Source organism: Gossypium hirsutum, chromosome D04, assembly GCF_007990345.1.
Source record: "Gossypium hirsutum isolate 1008001.06 chromosome D04, Gossypium_hirsutum_v2.1, whole genome shotgun sequence".
NCBI lineage: Eukaryota > Viridiplantae > Streptophyta > Magnoliopsida > Malvales > Malvaceae > Gossypium > Gossypium hirsutum.
This window is the reverse complement of record NC_053440.1, coordinates 44,058,517-44,078,540: the sequence shown is the minus strand read 5'-3', so window position 1 is coordinate 44,078,540 and position 20,024 is coordinate 44,058,517. Positions and strand designations below refer to the sequence as shown.

At 30.9% G+C, this 20,024-nt stretch overlaps 1 long non-coding RNA gene and 1 pseudogene across 2 annotated transcripts; both read left to right on the top strand.

Moving 5' to 3' along the window:
- The first annotated feature begins 313 nt into the window (after nucleotides 1-313).
- LOC107944710 (probable protein phosphatase 2C 27) lies at nucleotides 314-6,846 on the top strand (annotated as a pseudogene).
- A 3,220-nt stretch (nucleotides 6,847-10,066) lies between these two features.
- On the top strand, nucleotides 10,067-15,580 carry LOC107899285 (uncharacterized). 2 transcript variants are annotated; one of them, XR_001684636.2, is made up of 4 exons: nucleotides 10,156-10,867; nucleotides 13,346-13,519; nucleotides 15,199-15,324; nucleotides 15,411-15,580. It is a non-coding gene; the product is annotated as an uncharacterized lncRNA (long non-coding RNA). The 2 variants fall into 2 exon arrangements; XR_005912048.1 differs by having other exon boundaries at nucleotides 10,067-10,867; nucleotides 13,346-15,324.
- Nucleotides 15,581-20,024: the final 4,444 nt, after the last annotated feature.

Genomic DNA, 20,024 nt, shown 5'->3' with positions numbered 1-20,024 from the left:
ATATTTTTTTATTTAACTGTGAAAATACATGTGAATATAAAAAATTATACGGGTGCTACCTTGAGAAGTGGTAGCATTAAAAAAATTATTTTTCTTATTCTATCATTTTTATAATTATGAAGTAATGATTGAGCTGTTTTTTGTATAGTGTCGTCTTAAAAAGTAAATGTATCTATTATTATTATAGAAACTAAATTAGTTTTTCAAATAATCTAGTAATAGAGTTATTTTTATAATTTTTTTTGAGGTTTTTATCTTAAAAAAACGCCGGATGTGATATTTGATATGATTTCCTTTTGTGGAAAAAAATTCAATGGTATGGTGGCTTGTAAGAGCGTTGTTGGAGAATGGGAGGAAGGTATATTCAGTCCATTCTACAAGGCAGGCTAAGGGCTAAGCACATGTTGCTTGACTTTCCATAAATTTAAACTACCAGTCTCAGCTAGCTGGCTCTACACTTGTCCAACAAAAGGTATATCCAGTCCAGTTTCATCAGCGGCTAGAATTTTATTTTTTTTTAATTTTTTTACTGTTAAACTTTAATACATTTGACGCAGGCAACTAACAACGGTGCAATCAATTGTCTCCAACTCACCCACTAATTTGGCATTTGGTTTTAAAAGCCTATGAAATGAACCAAAAAGGTTTTCTTTCTCTTGATATCTTTCGGCTTTGATTGAAAACAAGGGCAAGCCTAGTTCCTAATAAGAAACATCAAGAGCACGTTTGGTTCGCTGTATTAGATTAGAGGTGTATTAAATTAGAGGTGTAATAGTAAATTAACTGTTTGGTTGAATGTAATGGAATAGATGCGTAATAGTAATCTTGTGTTTGGTTGAATAGAATAGAGGTGTAATAGCATAATGGAAAAAAACTAAAATGATTAAAATACCCTTAGCATAAATTTGTTTTGGTAAATGATTATTGTTATTGTTATTTAAATTTTAATAAAATTATTATTATCAATAATAAATAATTTAATCATATTTAAACATAATTATTATTAAATATATTTTAATTAAAATATATAATTTAATAAAATTCTTAATAATTAGCAGAAATTTGTTTTGGTAAATTATTATTGTTATTGTTATTTAAATTTTAATAAGATTATTAATATCAATAATAAATAATTTAATCATATTTAAACATAATTATTATTAAATATATTATAATTAAAATATATAATTTAATAAAATTCTTAATAATTAATATTCTTATATGAATTTACTCAAATCATAATATATGATACTGTAAAATATAAATTAACATAATTATTATTAAATATATTATAATTAAAATATATAATTTAATAAAATTCTTAATAATTAATATTCTTATATGAATTTACTCAATCATAATATATGATACTGTAAAATATAAATTAACATAATTATTATTAAATATATTATAATTAAAATATATAATTATGGAGCAAAATTCTTAATAATTAATATTCTTATATGAATTTACTCAAATCATAATATATGATACTATAAATGAAAATTTGAAATAATTAATATTAAATATATTTTAATTAAAATATATGATTTAATAAAATTTAAAATAATTATAACTAATAAATTATATTTTATGAATTTGTATAATTTAAAAAAATAATTATTACATATAATTTAATAATAATATATAATTTCATAAAATTATTGATAATAAATTTTCTTATATGAATTATACAATTTAAAATAATTAATATTAAATATAATTTAATAGTGATATATAATTTCATAAAATTCTTAATAATAAAATGTTCTTATATGAATTTACTAAAATCAATATATAACTTGAGAATTATATTCTGCATAAACATAATTAACTTATATTAAGAAAATGTTAGATGAAAATGAAATTGTACATCATAATCCATATGTTATATAGTTTTACAACATCAAAAAGTTTGAACATTGATATTTAACGGTGAGATAGAAATCTTCTAACCCATTCCAATCGGGCAACAGAAGGTAAACTAAAGAAAACGATCATTTGAGTTGGATGATCGGGAATTTTACTCAAAGCATCATACCACTGATCGTCGGTTAAACCTTCAATTGACCATAAGGCTGAATATAAATTTGAAGCTTTCTCTTCCATCTTTTGATGTTCTTCTGACTTCTGCTGAACTACCACCTCGGAGGCAATACTCCTACTGATTTGATCACCAACGGCCTGGATTTTTTCCCCCAACAAAGTGGCAGCCTCATCAAATGAAGAAAACACATTATCACGAGCATCAGATTTGTTCTTTCTCTTGTTTGAAGATGAGGAACCCCCTTGGTCTCTATCTCCTCGCGGATTCGTACCAGAAATATCCATGTCGTCTAAAGAGATGTCAGCTTCGCAATCATAGAATGTGTTTCTCTCTTCATTCATATCTGTAGTACGTACATCCTCAGCATGTATTTCTTCAAGAACATCAGCAGCTGTTTGAGCGTCTTTCCCAGTCGCTCGATCTCTTGCGTATATGGCAGTAAACTGGTTGTAGTAAGGGAAAGAACGATGTCTGAACTGAGCGGCTTCTTTGTGACTCTAAAAAAAATGAGGAAATCATATTAGTTATAAGTTTTGTAAAAAAAAACAAATAAATACTTGAAATACATTTTACCTTTACATAGGATTCCCAAACTGCATCTTCAGCAACAACGAGCTGCATATGCTCGTCCTAACCAAAACCGCTGTTGTTTTGGCCATTAAGCATGTCATAGACGACTGACCATTCTCTTTTTAGGCACCTAATCCGAGATTCAATATTTGGTTTCGCCTTCAACATTGCTCTTGGTAAAGCCTTTTCTAGCATTTTCTCTAGCTCGTTCAAATAACCGGCTTTAAACCCGGTATCAGCATTAAATGTTCCTACATTGTGTAAATCTACCATGCAAGAAACCAAGGCTGCATCTTCTTCTGGAACCCGTTTTCTTTTGCTTCCTCGAGAAGCTTGAGAAGAAGCATGTGATTGTGGAACACCTGACATATTTATCTTAAGAAAAAAAACAAATTAACATTATTTACTATTTTGAATATCATGAATCAAAAGGTGAATAGTTTATAATATTATATCGTTAGTTCAATACTAAATTTAAATTTATAACACATGCTGAATGAAAAGATAATTAAATTATAATTCAACAAAGTTTAGTACAATACAGAATTTTAATCAAACACCACCAAAGTTTCATAAACTAGATACATAAAATAACATCAACAAATCAATTCAAACTCAATTTGTCCCTAAACCTAACTAATTTCTAGATGCTTGCCATTCATCGAACATTTGGTTGGCTAGTTCCATCCTCCAAGTAGCCCAAGCATCCGATGGATGAATATTTGTGATATTCGGTTCATCGTCATCCACCACATTAGTAGGTAATCCTTCTCCCACCTCCGCTTCAATGGGATCAATACTCATATGGGTTCGAATAAAATTATGGAGCAAACAACATGCAATAATAATTCTATTGTGCACCCTTACAGGATAAAACGATGGACTCCTAAGTATTCCCCATCTAAGTTTTAATAACCCAAAGCATCTTTCAATAACATTACGTGCTGAGGCATGTTTCATATTAAAAAAACTCTTGCGGAGAAGTTAGCTGATAACTCTGACGCCACTCGTTCAAGTGATATCGTTGTCCTCTAAAAGGTGCAAGAAATCCCTCACAATTTGTGTATCCAGCATCAACTAGATAATAAAAACCTACAAAATTAAATTTTTTTTTAAATGATTAATTCAGCACAAAAAGTTTGATCTTAATGAACAATATCAAAGTCCTCTAACTATCCACTTTACCGTGAGGAACTTTTAGTCCATGTCTTCTACTAATGGCATCTCGAAGAACCCGTCCATCGGCAACTGAACCTTCCCAACCAGGAAGAACATAAACAAATTGCATATCAGGTGTACAAACACCTAGCATATTTGTTGCTATGTCACCTTTTCGCGTTCGATATCTAGGTTTATCAACTGTTGGAACCCTAATCTTGATGTGGGTTCCATCAAGAGCACCTAAGCAATTCTATATCACATTATATAAAACCTTGAGTTAGAATACTATTTTAAATCTAAATCAACTAAATGTTGTACAAGCTATATATAAAACTTAGTCCAATACCTTAAACCATTTCCACCTTGTGTTAGAAGAATCGGCTGTAATTGCCTCCGGCTTTTTAAATAACACATCTTGTAAGCATATCACAGTATTTAAAACACTATGAAATGCTCTACTAACAGTTTCCCCGGACCTTCTAAAGTGATGCTTGATAACTCGATTTTTAAGGTGATGGGAGATGATATGTAAAAACATTGCCACTTGCTCATCAACAAGCATGTTTCTTGACGACTTCAATCCCCCTAACGATTCTAACATCTCACATAGTTTAAAAAAGACAGTTCTATTCATCCTAGTTTGTTCAATACAGGTCTCGTCACTAGCATATACAAGTTTTTTCACATAATCCCGTTTTGCATAAAAATCTAAGGTATAGGACCTAATCATTGGTCTATAAGTATGTAGGCTAAGGCTGGCACCCATTTTAAATAAGAACCAAATCGCAATTTTACAGATTTCCAACCATATTGTCACTGCAATACCAATTCTTTTACGCCTCACACTTTGTACAATTAAAGGCAGACGGGCCATTACTGCAATATATTAATGTGTTCCATATTGTCAAATCGCAGTAAAAGGGTCACATTTCTCCAATCATAATTTCAATAACAGTAAAATAAAATTAAATAATTTAATTGCCGAAGAACTTACAGTGATTGTGTGAAAAGAAGACGATCAACTGTGGGTGGAGGAAGCAATCAAACAAGCCGCTTCAATAGGAAGCAATATCACACTATCAAAGAAAAATGAACAATACAAATTTAGAATCTTAACAAAGTAAAAAAATAGAACTATAACATTAACATTAACAATGAATATTTGTTTTCTAATCAACAATGTTACCAAATACTTGTTTTTTACTCAAGTTGTTTTTTAATCAATCATAATAACAATTGAATATTTGTTTTGTAATCAAGTTGTTTACTTGATTATATCTAATAATCCAATTTTAATATATTGAATATTTGTTGTTTAATCAAGTTGTTTACTTGATTATATGTAATATTATTAAAATAAAATTTTTAATTTTAATTATTTAAAAATATTTTTAATTAATGCGCTGTATATGAATATACACATTTAATTAGTTTTATTTTTAATAAAATAAAACTAATTTATTCCTTCAATTTTAATCACCTTACAATTTATTCATTGTTACAACTTATTTTTAATTTTAATTATTTAAACATGTTACATTCCTTCATAAAATTCATTTTAACTCACCAAATAGAAAATCACACCAAAAGCTTTTGTTATTAGGCTTGTTGTATATACTTCTTGGCATAAATTGTGAGACAAAAATATTTGTTTAAACAAATCCAAGCACAATAACACCAAAAGCTCCTTCAGCTGGAAAGTATTTCTGAGGATTCAGTCATGCTCTCTCGAGTCATCACTGGCTTCTGGCACTACTGTTCTCACTGTAATTATATTTGGGAGGTAAGCACTTCCAAAGCTTTTTTGGCTGGAAAAAACAACTATAAAATGAAGATAGACATTGAGAGAGGTTACATTAGAGAATCTGATGCATTTGAATTTGGCGAAGTGAATGAAGTTGAGATTTCTAGTGTGTATAATCTGGACACTTTCTAATTTGTTTCTACTATATGTTAGAATCAACTTTTATGGTTTTTGCTTTGCTTGAAAGGAATATCTCATCTTTTACAGGTCTTTACTTGTGGCAAATGCTGGGGATTCTAGGGCAGTACTGTCATGGCATGGAAGAGCTATAGAGATGTCAAAGGATCATAGGCCCTGTTGCATGAAAGAGAGAAGGCGAATCGAGGCTCTGGGTGGATTCGTTGATGATGGTTATCTGAATGGTCAACTAGGGGTCACCCGAGCATTTGGCGATTGGCACATTGAAGGTATGAAGGAATCCGGTGAGAGAATTGGCCTCCTAAGTGCTGAACCAGAACTCAAAATGATAACACTAAGGAAGATGAGTTTTTGATCATCGGTAATGATGGAATATGGGACATTTTTTCCAGCCAAAATGCCATAGATTTCACAAGGCGGCGGCTCTAGGAGCACAATGATGTCAAATTATGTTGCAAAGAAATAGTTGAAGAAGCAATAAAAAGAGGAGCAACAGACAATTTGATCGTTGTTGTGGTGTGTTTTCACTTGGAGCCACCTCAACCTTCTGTCAGACAAAGGGGAAGAGTCAGGAGAAGCATTTCTGCTGAGGGGCTTCAGAGTCTTAAATGCCTCTTAGAATGATAGAACTATATTACATTTTTTTACACTCAATACATGGTTGGTACACAAAGGAGACAACTAGTTAATGATAAACTTTGGGGAGAATGAAAATATGTCCAAAATTGAACATAATGATGTGAAAATGAAGAGTGAATGAGCTGTTAGAGCTAGAAGCAAAAAGGCATTGCTTGTAAAAAGTGAAGATGATGATGTGAAGGCGCTGAGATATAATCCACAAGTTTCACGAATTCAAACAGAAGAAAGAACAAAAGAATCAGCTAAGTTGTAAGTACTTATTCTATTTGTTTTGCTAGTCTTTTCATTCTCTTCAGAATGTTATTTGTGTTTTGTTTTCTAATTACAACTTTGTTACTATGTAATAGACGCAAATGTGATTCAAATTCAGAGAGTTATGAAGATAATGTGAATTTGATAAAGTTTGGAGGGTTTTCTAAGGAAGTAAAGATGTCTAAAGTCTTCAAGTACAATGAAGTGAACTCGAAAAATGAAGGAATAAGAAGAACTAGAACTCGAAAAATTATCAACTTTTTCCCATTTTCAAACACAGTTCATTGAGCCATACCAGATTTATATGAAACAATTTTCTCATTTGTAATAGCAAAATATGGGGCTTAAGCTTCATCAATGGAAGTAACATGGATTAGACCCATGAAAGTTGGGGTTTAAATCCTAATGTTTCTAAATACTTTAGGAGCTAAAGTATTCACATGGTTTATCGGTGAATCAGTTTCTAATTATAAAATCACTTTCCCCTTTTCCTTTCCCAGCAGCCACTGAATATCTATGCTAATTTAGAATCTTTAAATCAGAAACATCTCACTGAAGCTGGATAATCTTCCTAGCTTCCATTATTTCTCCCCAAATCAAGCGGATTTACATTCAAGTCTCTAATTCTTCTTGGTAAGCTTAAATTTAAAGGATAGTTAAAGTTTCTTTTTTCTATTTATCCAAATCTCGTGAAAATAAAGTAAAATAAAAATAATCATATTGCTAAATCCAATAGATATTCCAGTCGGATTCTATTGATTCTAATTAAAACTTATTAAAATTTCAATTTCAGTAACCTCCTAATTCCATTTTGTAAAGAAATGATAAATTTCCAATTAAGAAAAAAGGAGCTGGAAATTATTAAGAGACAGAATTAGACTTACAGAAGGTTTCCATCGAAGAAGCATTTCCTGAAGGAAAGAAAAGGGAAAAAATCAGTAAATAAGGTGGGTTATCCATTTTTTGAATCGAAGAAACAATAGAAATTATAAGAAATCGAAATAACAAAAGAAAGGAAGAGAGTGGAACTACGAACGTGAAGCCATCATCCTTGAGCTCCCTTAAGAAAGTGCGGAGACCCCTCTCACGGATCGCCTGCAACGCACTCTTTACCACTGTTGTAAATTGTGTTGTAAAGAAAAAGAAAAGAAAAGGTTGTGAAGCAGCTAAACTGAAACAGAAGGAAGAAGCAGAAGGAACGGCTAAGTTGTGAAGCAGCTAAACTGAAATAGAAGGAAGAAACAGAAGGAAAGGGGAAGCCAATCGGGAGGGTAAAACAGGGAGGGTAATCTGAAACAGCAGCTAAACTGAGCAAAAGGGTGGGATTACAAATCCGTGAATTTTGAGGATTAGGTCAGTAATGTATTAGACCTGTAATAGGAATACCCTCAACCAAATAAATTATTAAAGGGGTATTAAGTGGGGCCCACTGATTAGAGGTGTATTGGCATAGCCAATACACCCAACCAAACAAGTTGCAAATTTATTAGATGTGGTAAACAAATTGGCTCTATCGTCCTTTCTTCTGGTTCAATTTTTTTTAATTCAAATTTTCTCAATTTCAGATTAATTAAGACTCTGATATTTTCAATCTTGATTTTTTTTAATTTATATTTTTTAAATTCGAGTTCAATTATTTATTTTGTTCTTATGCTATGACTACACAATTCAGATTCACCTTACAAAAAGTATAAAATTATATATATTTAATAGAGTTTTTTTATACAAAATATTTAAAGGGTTTATTGTATTTAAAATTTATTATTATATTTTATGTATATGAATTGATGAAAATATATTTTATTATTTATTATATTATGTTAACAATTGAATAATAATCCAAAATAAACTAATTGTATCTCAAATCTCAAGTTCAAAATAAAAATAAATTAAATCCAATACTTAGATACAATTTGTAAAAGTTAAAACCCAATTCAAAATCTAACTTAATACAAGTACAATTTTTTAAGATATTAAATTTTTAATAATAGTTTATGTATTACTAGTAATAAACATGTATTGTAATATACTAAATTACACATAACTATTGATATTATAATGTGTATGAATATATTATGTAATACTATATTGTCATACTATAATATATTATATATATTATTGATAATTAATAAAATGTAACCGTATATCAACTTTTGAATATATATTAATAAAATGATAAGTATTTGGTATAGTGGTAGTGTAATTTTTTTTTCTTATTTCACAAGTAGGTTTAAAAAAATTGAATGCTTCTTTTTTGTTAAAATGTGTATTTTTTAAAAAATATTTTACTATACCCTTATAAGATAGTTGTCAACCCTCTGGTCCTAATTATGGAGTCTAAAAACTCCAGTGTACCAAATAATCTCCATTAATAAAAATGGCATTTTCAATCGATATTATAAAGATATATTTTATTGGTACAATATCCAAAAAAAAAAAGAAAAAGGTTGGGGATGTGTTGAATGTTTTCAAATGCAGGTTGGAGTTTCCATTCAGTAGTTGTTGCCTAACAGAATATTAATCCATTTTTTCTTCTTGTCAATAAGACCACAAGAAGGGATATTAAAAGATTTACGCACCAAGAGGATAGAGCGGAAGGAGAGAATTCTCACTTGAAGACATCAATTAAATGCATTGTGTCCTTGAGAAATAGTAACTCCACCAATGAGATTAGAACTGTTATTTTTTATCACTTAGAGATGGAGAGACCAAGTGGAGACATTAATAAGAGGTAAAAGGACATGTGGTTGGACATTTTTTAGGGGCCTAAGAGAGAAAGTGTAACACCCCTTACCCGGCCTGACCAACGACTTTAAGTACTGGATATTACAACAACCCAAATTATCACAACAACCTACTTAGAGTTATTATCTCAAATGGGTGACATTGCCAATTTTACAATTTAGGACGACAACTATAATCCATACTATTACAGAATTGGGTTTTTACATATTTACTAATTTAACTAATTTAGCAATGTTTACAACTCCACCAAACTTAATACAGACTCTTCCAATTTAATCCTTGAGGCATTTCCTCTAAAGGAGCCCCTCTATATGCATACACAGCTATTGTATTCCATCTAGCTTCCAGCGAAAAACTGGCTTGGTCCCTCTCAAATTTTTTATACCTTTAATGAACCTGCAATTTGAGCAGGAAGCTTATAAGTTTAAGTAGAGCAGGAAGCTTATAAGTTTAAGTCAACTTAGTAAGATCCGCATATATATATAAAGACATAGAATAAATGTGAAGCATTCAACTCAACTTTTAACTCCCTATTAACAATATTCATTATTTCTAACGACTAACGACTGGCAACTGCTTAAGTGATTTCTACAACTACGGTCTCCCTCAAGAATCCCATATCTACACAGCCTTAGAGCACTAGGTCTCACTATTACTATCGAGAATCCCTAAACAATACTTTTTAACGTCTATCGCTCTGGAATTGGGAGCTTAGTGAAATCCATAACCTCTCTTATCTAGATTTACCCTCTGTCTTCCCTTATCTTTAGGCGGCTTTACCGACCATCAGACCTTGGCAATCACTTCCTCTTAAGAGAACCCAGTTAGGCCTATTAACCCATTAACTGGTCCCTTTTTCCATGATATGTACATAACTGTGTACTACTGCATACTTGCCCATGCCTATTTATTTTGCATAAAATTCGTAAATTTCCTACCGGAATGATATATGCGTATACTACGAATACCCCTTTCTCTTAAGGAGCTTCTTTCCTTTCCACTCTATATAGGTTGAGACTAGAGGTGATTATTCGTTGGGTTACCCGGCTAGGTCGTTGGGCTACCCGGCTAGGCCCGATGGCTCGCCCAAGAAATGAGAGGGTTTAGGTAAAAATATAGGCCCGAAATATGAGTTTAGGCAAAAAAACGAGGCCCGTTTAGAAAATAGATCAGGCCTCGGGTAAAAATTTTTTGGCTCGAGCTTGGCTCGGCTTGGCCCGAATTATATATTAAATATATATTTTATTTTTAATCAAATATACTACTTTTTAACTTTCATTCATGTTTCACTTTCGTTCATCACCTCCACCGATCCAAAATCCCTAAGCCCTAACTCAAATCGTGCCCTCCTTTTTTCCCAATTCCAAAATCAAGCTTCAAAATCCCTAAGCCCTAACTCACCAGTCACCACCTCTACCAATCCACCTCCACCCAATTCCAGAATCAAGATTCAAAATCCCAAATTCCATAATCCAGTAGCTAGCCCTGGTATTTCGTCAATAGGAATTTGCGTAAGTCTGGTATTTCTTTCTTTTTTCTTGTTCTTCTTTTTTTAGTTCATTTTTGTCATTATTATTTACTTGGATTGTAAATAAAAAAGAAAGGTGCAATGCAGCTTTTGCTATTCTCTTAGCCCAGAAGTTTTATTTTATTAAGAGGTGGTTGGCTGTTTATTCTTAATTTTGATGAATATGTTCTGTTGGTGTGCATTATTCTACAATTTGAATCCTGAAAATGTTATTTTGAAGCTTTCTGGGCATTTGAAATTACAATTAGCTGCTTGTTCTTACGAGTGCAACTATTCATCTTGATGTATGTGTGTAAGCTAGTGCTATTTGTTAAGTCTGGTTTAGATAGGCTTTGGGCTGTAGAAAATGCATTCTTCAGCATTATGTTACACTTTCTGGTTTTGGAGGATTCTTAGTCTAAATTCTGTAATATAGAAACAAGTTCATATCCATGTAAATAACCTGAAGTTTGATCTTTGGATGAATGGCAAGAGGAACATAATGAGGAGTTGGATATTCTCTTAAAGGTAGCTCAATTCAGAATTTTGTGTTTTGTGTGTGTGTGTTTCTAGCCTGTAACAGTAAAAACTTGCCGTTTCTATTATTGTTGGTAAAAATGTTAATGAAACCTGCATATATTATGAGTTATTTCAACCCAATTGTTTGAATCCTGCTGTAGATAGCTGAACTTGGTGATTACCTAACAAAACTATTCTATGAAGTAGGAATTAATCTAATGTCTCCCTTACACCTCCTCTCCAAATTCTGCCAACCTTTGTTTTTTAGGATTTGGGAGATGACAATTAGCAACTAAAAGGTGGTCATAAACCTTACTGGAATGAATTGAGTCATTTCCTTTGTTGCTCTTGAGAAGTATACGCTGTATCATCTCATTGTATAGGGAGATAAGAAGTTTGAGAAATATAACGTTCTTTAGGAATAGCAATCTTTATAGTTCTACATGGATTGCATGCCACTATCTTGTTTACAATTACCTTTGCATGCAAAATTGGGATAACTAGCCATGGATGTTAGGCTAATTACTAATACGCCAACTGCAGGACCATTTCTTATCAATTATTCTGTTTTAAGGTTATTTGGTCACAATATTGAATTCAAATGTGGTGATCAAATTCAAGCTTTAATTAAATCCGTCTAAGGATCTACATATGCATATTAAACAAATTTCTCAAGAATTTCCACATATTATTTAATTTTAATTTTTTTATGGATTTTTATATAAAATTTACTATTTAATCATCCTTATAGGTTGTAACAACATCCATTTAATTACATTAAAGGTTTTTTTTTATGAAAGTGATAGTGTATAGAATAATTTTTTCATAATGCATGCCATGCCTTTGCAAAAATCATTATATTATAACTCATGCTTTATATTTTAGAAGACTTCAACATTTTTCACTTGGGAATCAAATATGGTACCAGCCAAATTTACTTTTCTGGCTTGTGTCTCCTTAGAGAGGGAAAGCTGCTATCGGTTAACCTGCTCCTTCCACAAACGAGATGTGAAAGCTTCAATTACTTATGAGTTTTGAACATGGGTGTTAGGAAAAGGTAGCACCAAATTTATTGGAAGGGTTGTTTGGTTGATGATGAATGTTCTTTTATGCTAGAGACCAATTTTAGTGCATTCGTCCAGGGTAACCTAACTGAAAAAGCTTAACTTAGCTGCATGGCAACCAAACCACCAGCAAATGAACATGATAATTCCTTGGGGAGTAGTATTTAATGAACATAGCTCCTCTCCCATTTGACTTCCTAAACTGCTAATCAATAGTCATCTGAATATACAATATTTATTCAGAGTGACTGATATTTTTGATAACTCAGGTGATAAGATTATCTTTGATATATTTGATCGATTGAAGACAATACAAGTGTTTTGAACATGGCGATAATATTTCTCAACAAATTAGTAGTAGTATTTGTTATTATTGTTTAGTGCATGTGAGATTAAGTAGAAGTATTTGTTAACAAACAGTGATCTGGGTTTCACAAGTAGCAGCTGCTGTTACTTGTGCCAACCAATGGTTAAAAAGAAGGGCATGAAAACTTGAATGTTGATTTAACGGCTTTTGTGTGTGTTTTGTATGATATAATGTGCTTGGTTGTACGTAGTTTAAATTATTTTGATGGTGGAAAAAGCTATGAAATTACCCTTCATTTCAGGTGGTTTATTGATTATATGCATAATTAGGCATTCAATCCCTTCTCTCATGAAGATCTTCTTATCTATTTTTATTATATTTTTAAAAAAATTAATTACACTTTGCGAGTCCATTAGTAAGTACTTTAATTCATGCGAAGTTGGATCTTATTTTTCATTTAGAAATGTATTATTTATAATTGATTTTAAGTTGGGATAACATTTTATGATAGTAAATAATAATATGGAATAATTCATATATTATATACAATTGTTGAACAATTATATAATCTTTTGGTTTATTTGGATTTCAGGACTTGAGTTTTTATGACTATGGCTTGTTTGAACACTTTATGCCTGTGGACGATGGGTTTAATGAGTATGAAAGTGCTCTCAAACGTCAAAAGTCTATCACTTCAAAGGTGTGGGATGAAATGACAAAGCTTGAATGCGAGAAAAAAATGAATTGAAGGCACAATGTAATCACTGTAAGACTATCTTCTCTACTAAATCTTCTAGTAGAACCTCTCATTTAAGACGTCATCTAAATAGTTGTTTGAAAAAAGTTAATAAGGACATCCCTCAATACACTATAGCCACTCAACCATCATTAGGAGGTGTTTCATCTATAAAAAACTACAAGTTTGATACTGATGAGTGTCTTCAAGCTATTTCTACTTTTTTTTTGTGGCAAACATTTATTTAGGACAGTTGAAGAACTGGGATTTAGATACATGATGAGAATTTATAGTCATAATTTTAAAAATATAAGTAGACATACAGCTGCTAGAGATGTCCTAATGTATTATGCAAAAGAGAGAAATCGTGTTAAAGAAGAGTTAGCTAAAGCACTTGGTTTAATTTGTCTAACTTCCGATAATTGGAACTCTGAGCATACTAATGATGAATATATTTGCATTACTGCTCATTGGGTTGACAAAGATTGGAAGCTACAAAAGAGAATCATAAAGTTTAGAGCTTACCTTCGTATGATGGTTTGAACACAGCGGATAAACTTGTTTTATGTTTATCTCAATGGGGTATAGATAAGAAAATTTTTAGCATCACTTTGGATAATTCTTCTTATAATGATGTTATGGTTTCTTGTCTTAAAAATCATTTTCATGCAAACCGAACTATTTTGTGTGATGGTGCTTTTTTTCAAGTTAGATGTTGTGCACATATATTGAATCTTATAGTTAAAGCTGGTTTGGAACCTGTTGATGATGTTGTTGGTAAGATTTGAAATGGAATTAAGTACATAAAAAAGTTGGGAATTCATAGGAAAAGATTTTATGATGTGGCCAACAAAAGTTTTCATTTGAATGTGACCAAAAATTTGCGTCAAGATGTGTGTGTGTGTGATGGAATTTTACTTATTTGATGCTTGAATCTTCTCTTTACTATAAAGATGTGCTAGATTATTGGGGCCAACGGGATAAAGATTATCAAATGTTTGCACTTTCTAACGAGGAGTGGAGAAATGTTTCTATTCTTTGTAAATTTTTGAAAGTCTTTTATGATGTGACTTGTGTTTTTTCTGGTTCTAATCATCCAACGGCTAATCTTTATTTTAGAGGGGTTTGGAAGGTTCATAAGGTCTTGCTTGATATAGTGAAAGGTCCTTATTCATTTTTTAACTCAAATGGTTAAGCAAATGCAAGAGAAATTTAATAAATATTGGGCTGAGTATTCGTTGATATTGTCATGTGTTGCAATTTTAGATCCTCATTACAAGTTGAATTATGTGCAGTATTGCTTTACTACAATCTATGGTATTCATGCTTCAGATTTTGTTAAAACTATTCTTAGCAATCTTAGACTCTTGCTTGACGAGTATGTTAAGAAATCCAAATCCACGTCTTCCTCTTTGGATGAGAGTTCTAATGTTTCGGATAAAAATCCTGTTGATTCTGGTTTGGATGAACACAATGTTAATAGTGCTAATTTTGGGGGATATTTTGATGAGAGTGATAATTATAAACGGTATTTAAATGAATCTAGCACTAGGAGTGAAAAGTCACAGTTGGACATTTATTTGGAAGAACCGGAGCTTGAGTTGAATAGTCAAATAGATGTTTTAGATTATTGGAGCAAAATTTCAGTCGATATAATGAGCTTTCATTATTGGCTCATGATTTTTTGGTAATTCCAATACCGATTGTAGCTTTCAAATCGGCTTTTAGCATGGGTAAGAAAGTTGTTACACCTTTGAGGAGTTCACTTAAGCCAAAAAAAGTTCAAGCCGTTGTTTTCTTGGATGATTGAATGTGAGCTAAGGGATTTTCAACAGGTAATTATTATTCTCGTTTTATTGTTGTAATTTTATATTTTTTTATCAATTTGATTATCTAATTATTTTTTCTTATTTCATGTTAGAAATTGGTTGCAAGAATGATGAGGACGATGAGGATGATGTTTCTTCGATTGCTTTTTAGGATACCTTCCTTTCTAATTGTTGAAAATTTAATTTAGCTCACAATTTATAGTTTGTTATAAAAGTAAATATGTTGATTGGTTAATGTATAGATATTCTGGTTGGTTGATTATATTTTGTAGGTTTTTGATACAATTTTGGTGTTGTAAAATTTAATAGGGCCGGGCCAAGCCAAGCTCGGGCTTAGAAATTTTCTTTCGGGTCGGGCTTGGACAAAATTTTAGGACCATATTTCAGGCCGAACCGGGCTCGAGACTAGAAAACGGGCTTAAAATTTTGTCTGGGCCCGACCCAACCCGACCCATGATCACCTCTAGTTGAGACATAACCTTGACTTCCATCATTATTCTGGTGACCAATATCCCTTGGTCACACCAACTAAATTCTTTTTATGATTTCTCATTCTAGTCACCTATGAACTTCAATTTCACCTTTGATATTCTTCCTGAACTGAAGGCTTTCCAAATATAAACCCCGTGCCTTTACTCATTGGCCAAATCTCTATGTTTTAGTGTCCCGTAGGACTTCCTCGCGTTTAGTGTTTAGATAGACTTTCTCGTCCTTAGTATCCTAGCAAACTAACTATGATGTCATAACGTCTTTCAGCTATGGTTTTAGTCCATATAACCCCATGTTTATCGTTTCGACGGACTATTGACTGCCTCTTGACGTACCAATGTCGGAAGTGAAAATATTGCAACTAAAGATATGAGTTAAGGTAGTTTCTGCAAGTATACGAGTTAGGTTGTAATATAGTTTGTTTACAACGAAACACTTGGTAAGTATTCTAATGATCGCACCTTAGGGATTGTAGTTTGGAGAAAAATGCTATTAAGCCAATTACAAAAAATAACTACTAATCTACTCGAGTCATGAATTAGTAATGTTAATCTTGAAGTGAGATGATAATAATAATAAAATAAATTGAATGAAAACTAAATCTATTCCTAAGTTCGTGTATCAGCTTCTCTTATCTATTGTTTCAACTATGTGAGTTCATTTAGCCTAGATCAAATTGTTTTACCTGATTAAATATTTATGCAGGGTTCTAAATAGTTGGTTACTAATTAACCTATCAGGTTTTCTTAGCCTTCTACTAACCTAACTAGTTGGCAAGAACTACTCATATCTCGATGATAGTTCAGACCGGGGCAGGGTAAGGTTTTCATTGATAGGCACAACCGATTTTGAGTTAATTCCCACCTATATGACTTCTTAGGGTCGTCAAGCCTAGGGTTTAAGTTCTTCCTTCCCTAACCATTGATCTATTGAGTGATGCTTAATAGGCAATATCGATTTCGGGTTAATTCCTACTTAAATGACTTCCTAGGGTCGTCAATCCTAAGGTTTAATTGCACTCAATCAGATCTAGCTAATCCAAATTGAACTTTACTTATCAAGCAATTAATTAGGTTAGTACAATTGAAACATGCGAAATATGTATAAAGTATAAATTAATTTTAATCTTTACACAAATATTCAATTAACAATGTTAAAGAAAGAAAAATAAATAATAGAATAAAGGAAAGAGATGTTCATGGATTTATCAATGAAAGCATGGCTCTGGAACAATATCTGCTCACAAAAGTCTCACTTCAGAATAGGATTTTCTGATTATAAGAACATAACGTCAACTAAGTCAAAACTAAGAACGAGAATAAAAACATAAGAATCCCTTCTAATGTGTTGTTCTGAGCGAGTATTTATAGATTACATGTATTATGACCTAACTAAATTCTTGAAAATAAAAGTACTAAATTGCAAATTTGTGAAGAGTACATAGACTTATGACATATTTTAACCTTTATACTACAAAACATTTATTATTAATATATTTATAATTGTAATAAATATTTATTATTAAAATAGTAATATTGAATATTTTCAATAATATGTGAAGAATATTATTTAAATATATTATTTTAAAAATTTATTATTAAAATAAAATTTAAATATTAAACAATTTACTAAAATAATAAATTATATTAATTATTCATTATATGACTAAATATAAATAATTAAATATGTATGTTTAATAATATTAAAAAATATAATATTTTATATTAATATTTTAATAATTTTAAAAATAAAATTTATTATCAATATAATAATATTAAGCTTAATTTAAGTTAAATTTTATATAAAAATAAAATTACATATAGAAGAGCTATTTTCCGGAAAATGACTTACGTTTTTCAAAAGGGTAAGTCATTTTACAGGAAAAAGGGGCTTATTTTATGTTGACCTATAAGTCATTTTTCGTTAACCAAGCTGTTTCCTGTAAAACAAACACAGGAAAATGCAGAAAATATTTTCCGTAAAACCTTTTACATGTAAATAAACAAACCCTATATTAATATAAGACCAGTTCGTTAAGTATAGAATTTGGCCTAATCTGCTACAACGATTTGTGGCAGATAAAACTCCCCAACACTTAAGTCATTACTTGTCCTCAATAAATGTAAACATATAATTAAAAGTAAACAAAAAAAACCAAATAGAAAAATAAACATGAAGGCAAGAAGAAAAAATTTAGCTGCAAATAAAAATAACAGAAATAAAAAAAAGAGGCAAAATAAAAAATTTAACTTAGTTTCTTTCTTTAAACAATCTAGAGTTAGTAAAGATGAATGTAAATAAGAACTTTACATCTAAATTCCTCCACACTTAACTTTTTCCTTGTCCTCAAGCTAACCAAGTCTAGAAATAGCATGCAAAAAGAAGATGTCCCTTTGATTTTATTACTACTACGAACATGGTTATCAAACATTAAAGGTATAACGATTCTTGTCTCACATGCAACTTAATCTTGATAGTTTGATGCTTTGAAAATTTTTGAAAGTAAATTAAGATTAGTTTACAAATTTACATTACTAACAACTTAAAAGTAATTCACATGACCAAATGTTTAAGAATATCACCATTTAGCATAAATCAAACAAATATGTAGTAGACACAATCATGTGAATAAAAAATATTCATTAACTATAATTGTTAGCAATTCCGGAAGATTATATTTAAGAATATCACCATTAATATAAACTACCGAAATTATTGCTGGATAGTGTGATAGGTCTCCAATGAGCTTCCAACCGAGTGAGCTTCCAATAATCTATAAAACAAAGGAAAGTAACTACGTAAATAACTAGTGCTTAATAAGCTCGTATAAACTCAAACAAAACTTACCATTTTATTAGCATAATTTATAGAGTAAGTGTAATATCATTACTAAGACCATAATTTTAGTAAAAACCTATACAATCATCATCAAACTCACAAGTTAATAAGCTCATTCATGATACATATGAATTCAACTATAATATAAGTAGATTTCTATAAGCACATCATTTATTACATTAGCCTTTTCATAGATCATGATTCAATATCACATTGTGTACTTATCATGACATTCCTTTACATACCCATTGAACCATCTAGAATAACATCAGATACTCGAGAATGCTCACACATAGTGTGCCTTTCCATATAACCGTAACCTTTCCTTTTCAATAATGTTCACATGAGCTGTGAACTGGGCTTGCTCACACGAGATGTGGGTCGAAATGTTAGCTACACAATGCTGCTCACACGAGCTGTGGAGAATCTGCAACAAATGCAAAACCTCAACCATCGGTAGGACATTCAAGACTAGCACCCGAAACATGAAATCCTTAATGACATCTCATTTGTATCCTAAGAATTCTTAAGGTTCAAACGAGATTTGTTATCCGTCAATTATTTATAACATTGATACATTTATTTTCAAATTCATGTATAACTAACACAATGTAATAGATAGGCAATTTAACTAACAGTAATACGATTATAATTCATACGAACTTACCCCGATAAATAGAGTCATAGAAGTAGAGTTGCAAACTAATCCATAGCTTTAGTCGTTTCTCGATTTAAGTACGGTTGTTGTTTATCTTGATTTAAATAGATAATTTCATTCAATTAAATACTTCCAGTATTCAACTTAATCCAAATTCATATTTATGTAAAATTATGAAATTACCCCTAATACTTTATCTTTTCACAATTTAGTCATTAAGCTCATAACTTGAAATTTAACCATTTTAATCCTCCATACAAGCTAGCCGAATTTCTTAGGGACTCATACCAACCCACTTAAATCATTATTTCATAATTTTACCATGAAATTTTACTATTTTCATAAATAAATCCCTAAATGTAATTTTATCAAAAATCACTTAATAAAACATGTTTATTTTACAACCAAGATTAATAATCTATCAAATAAATTCAAAACCTATTCAAAAATATCCATGGTAAGTCCCTAAACCTTTAACATTTTTTCAAATTAACCCCCGCGCTAGCTAGATTAAGCTAAAACGAACTCAAAAACATAAAAATCATTAAAAACGAGGCTTGAATACATACCATGCAAAGCACCTATGCTAGCTGAACCTTAAAGCCCTAAAATGGTGTTTATTTCCTTTAAAATTTCGATGGAGAAGACAACAATGAAGATGATACCATGTTTTAGTTTCTTTTGATTTAATTTAATTATTAAATTACCATTTTAACCTTAG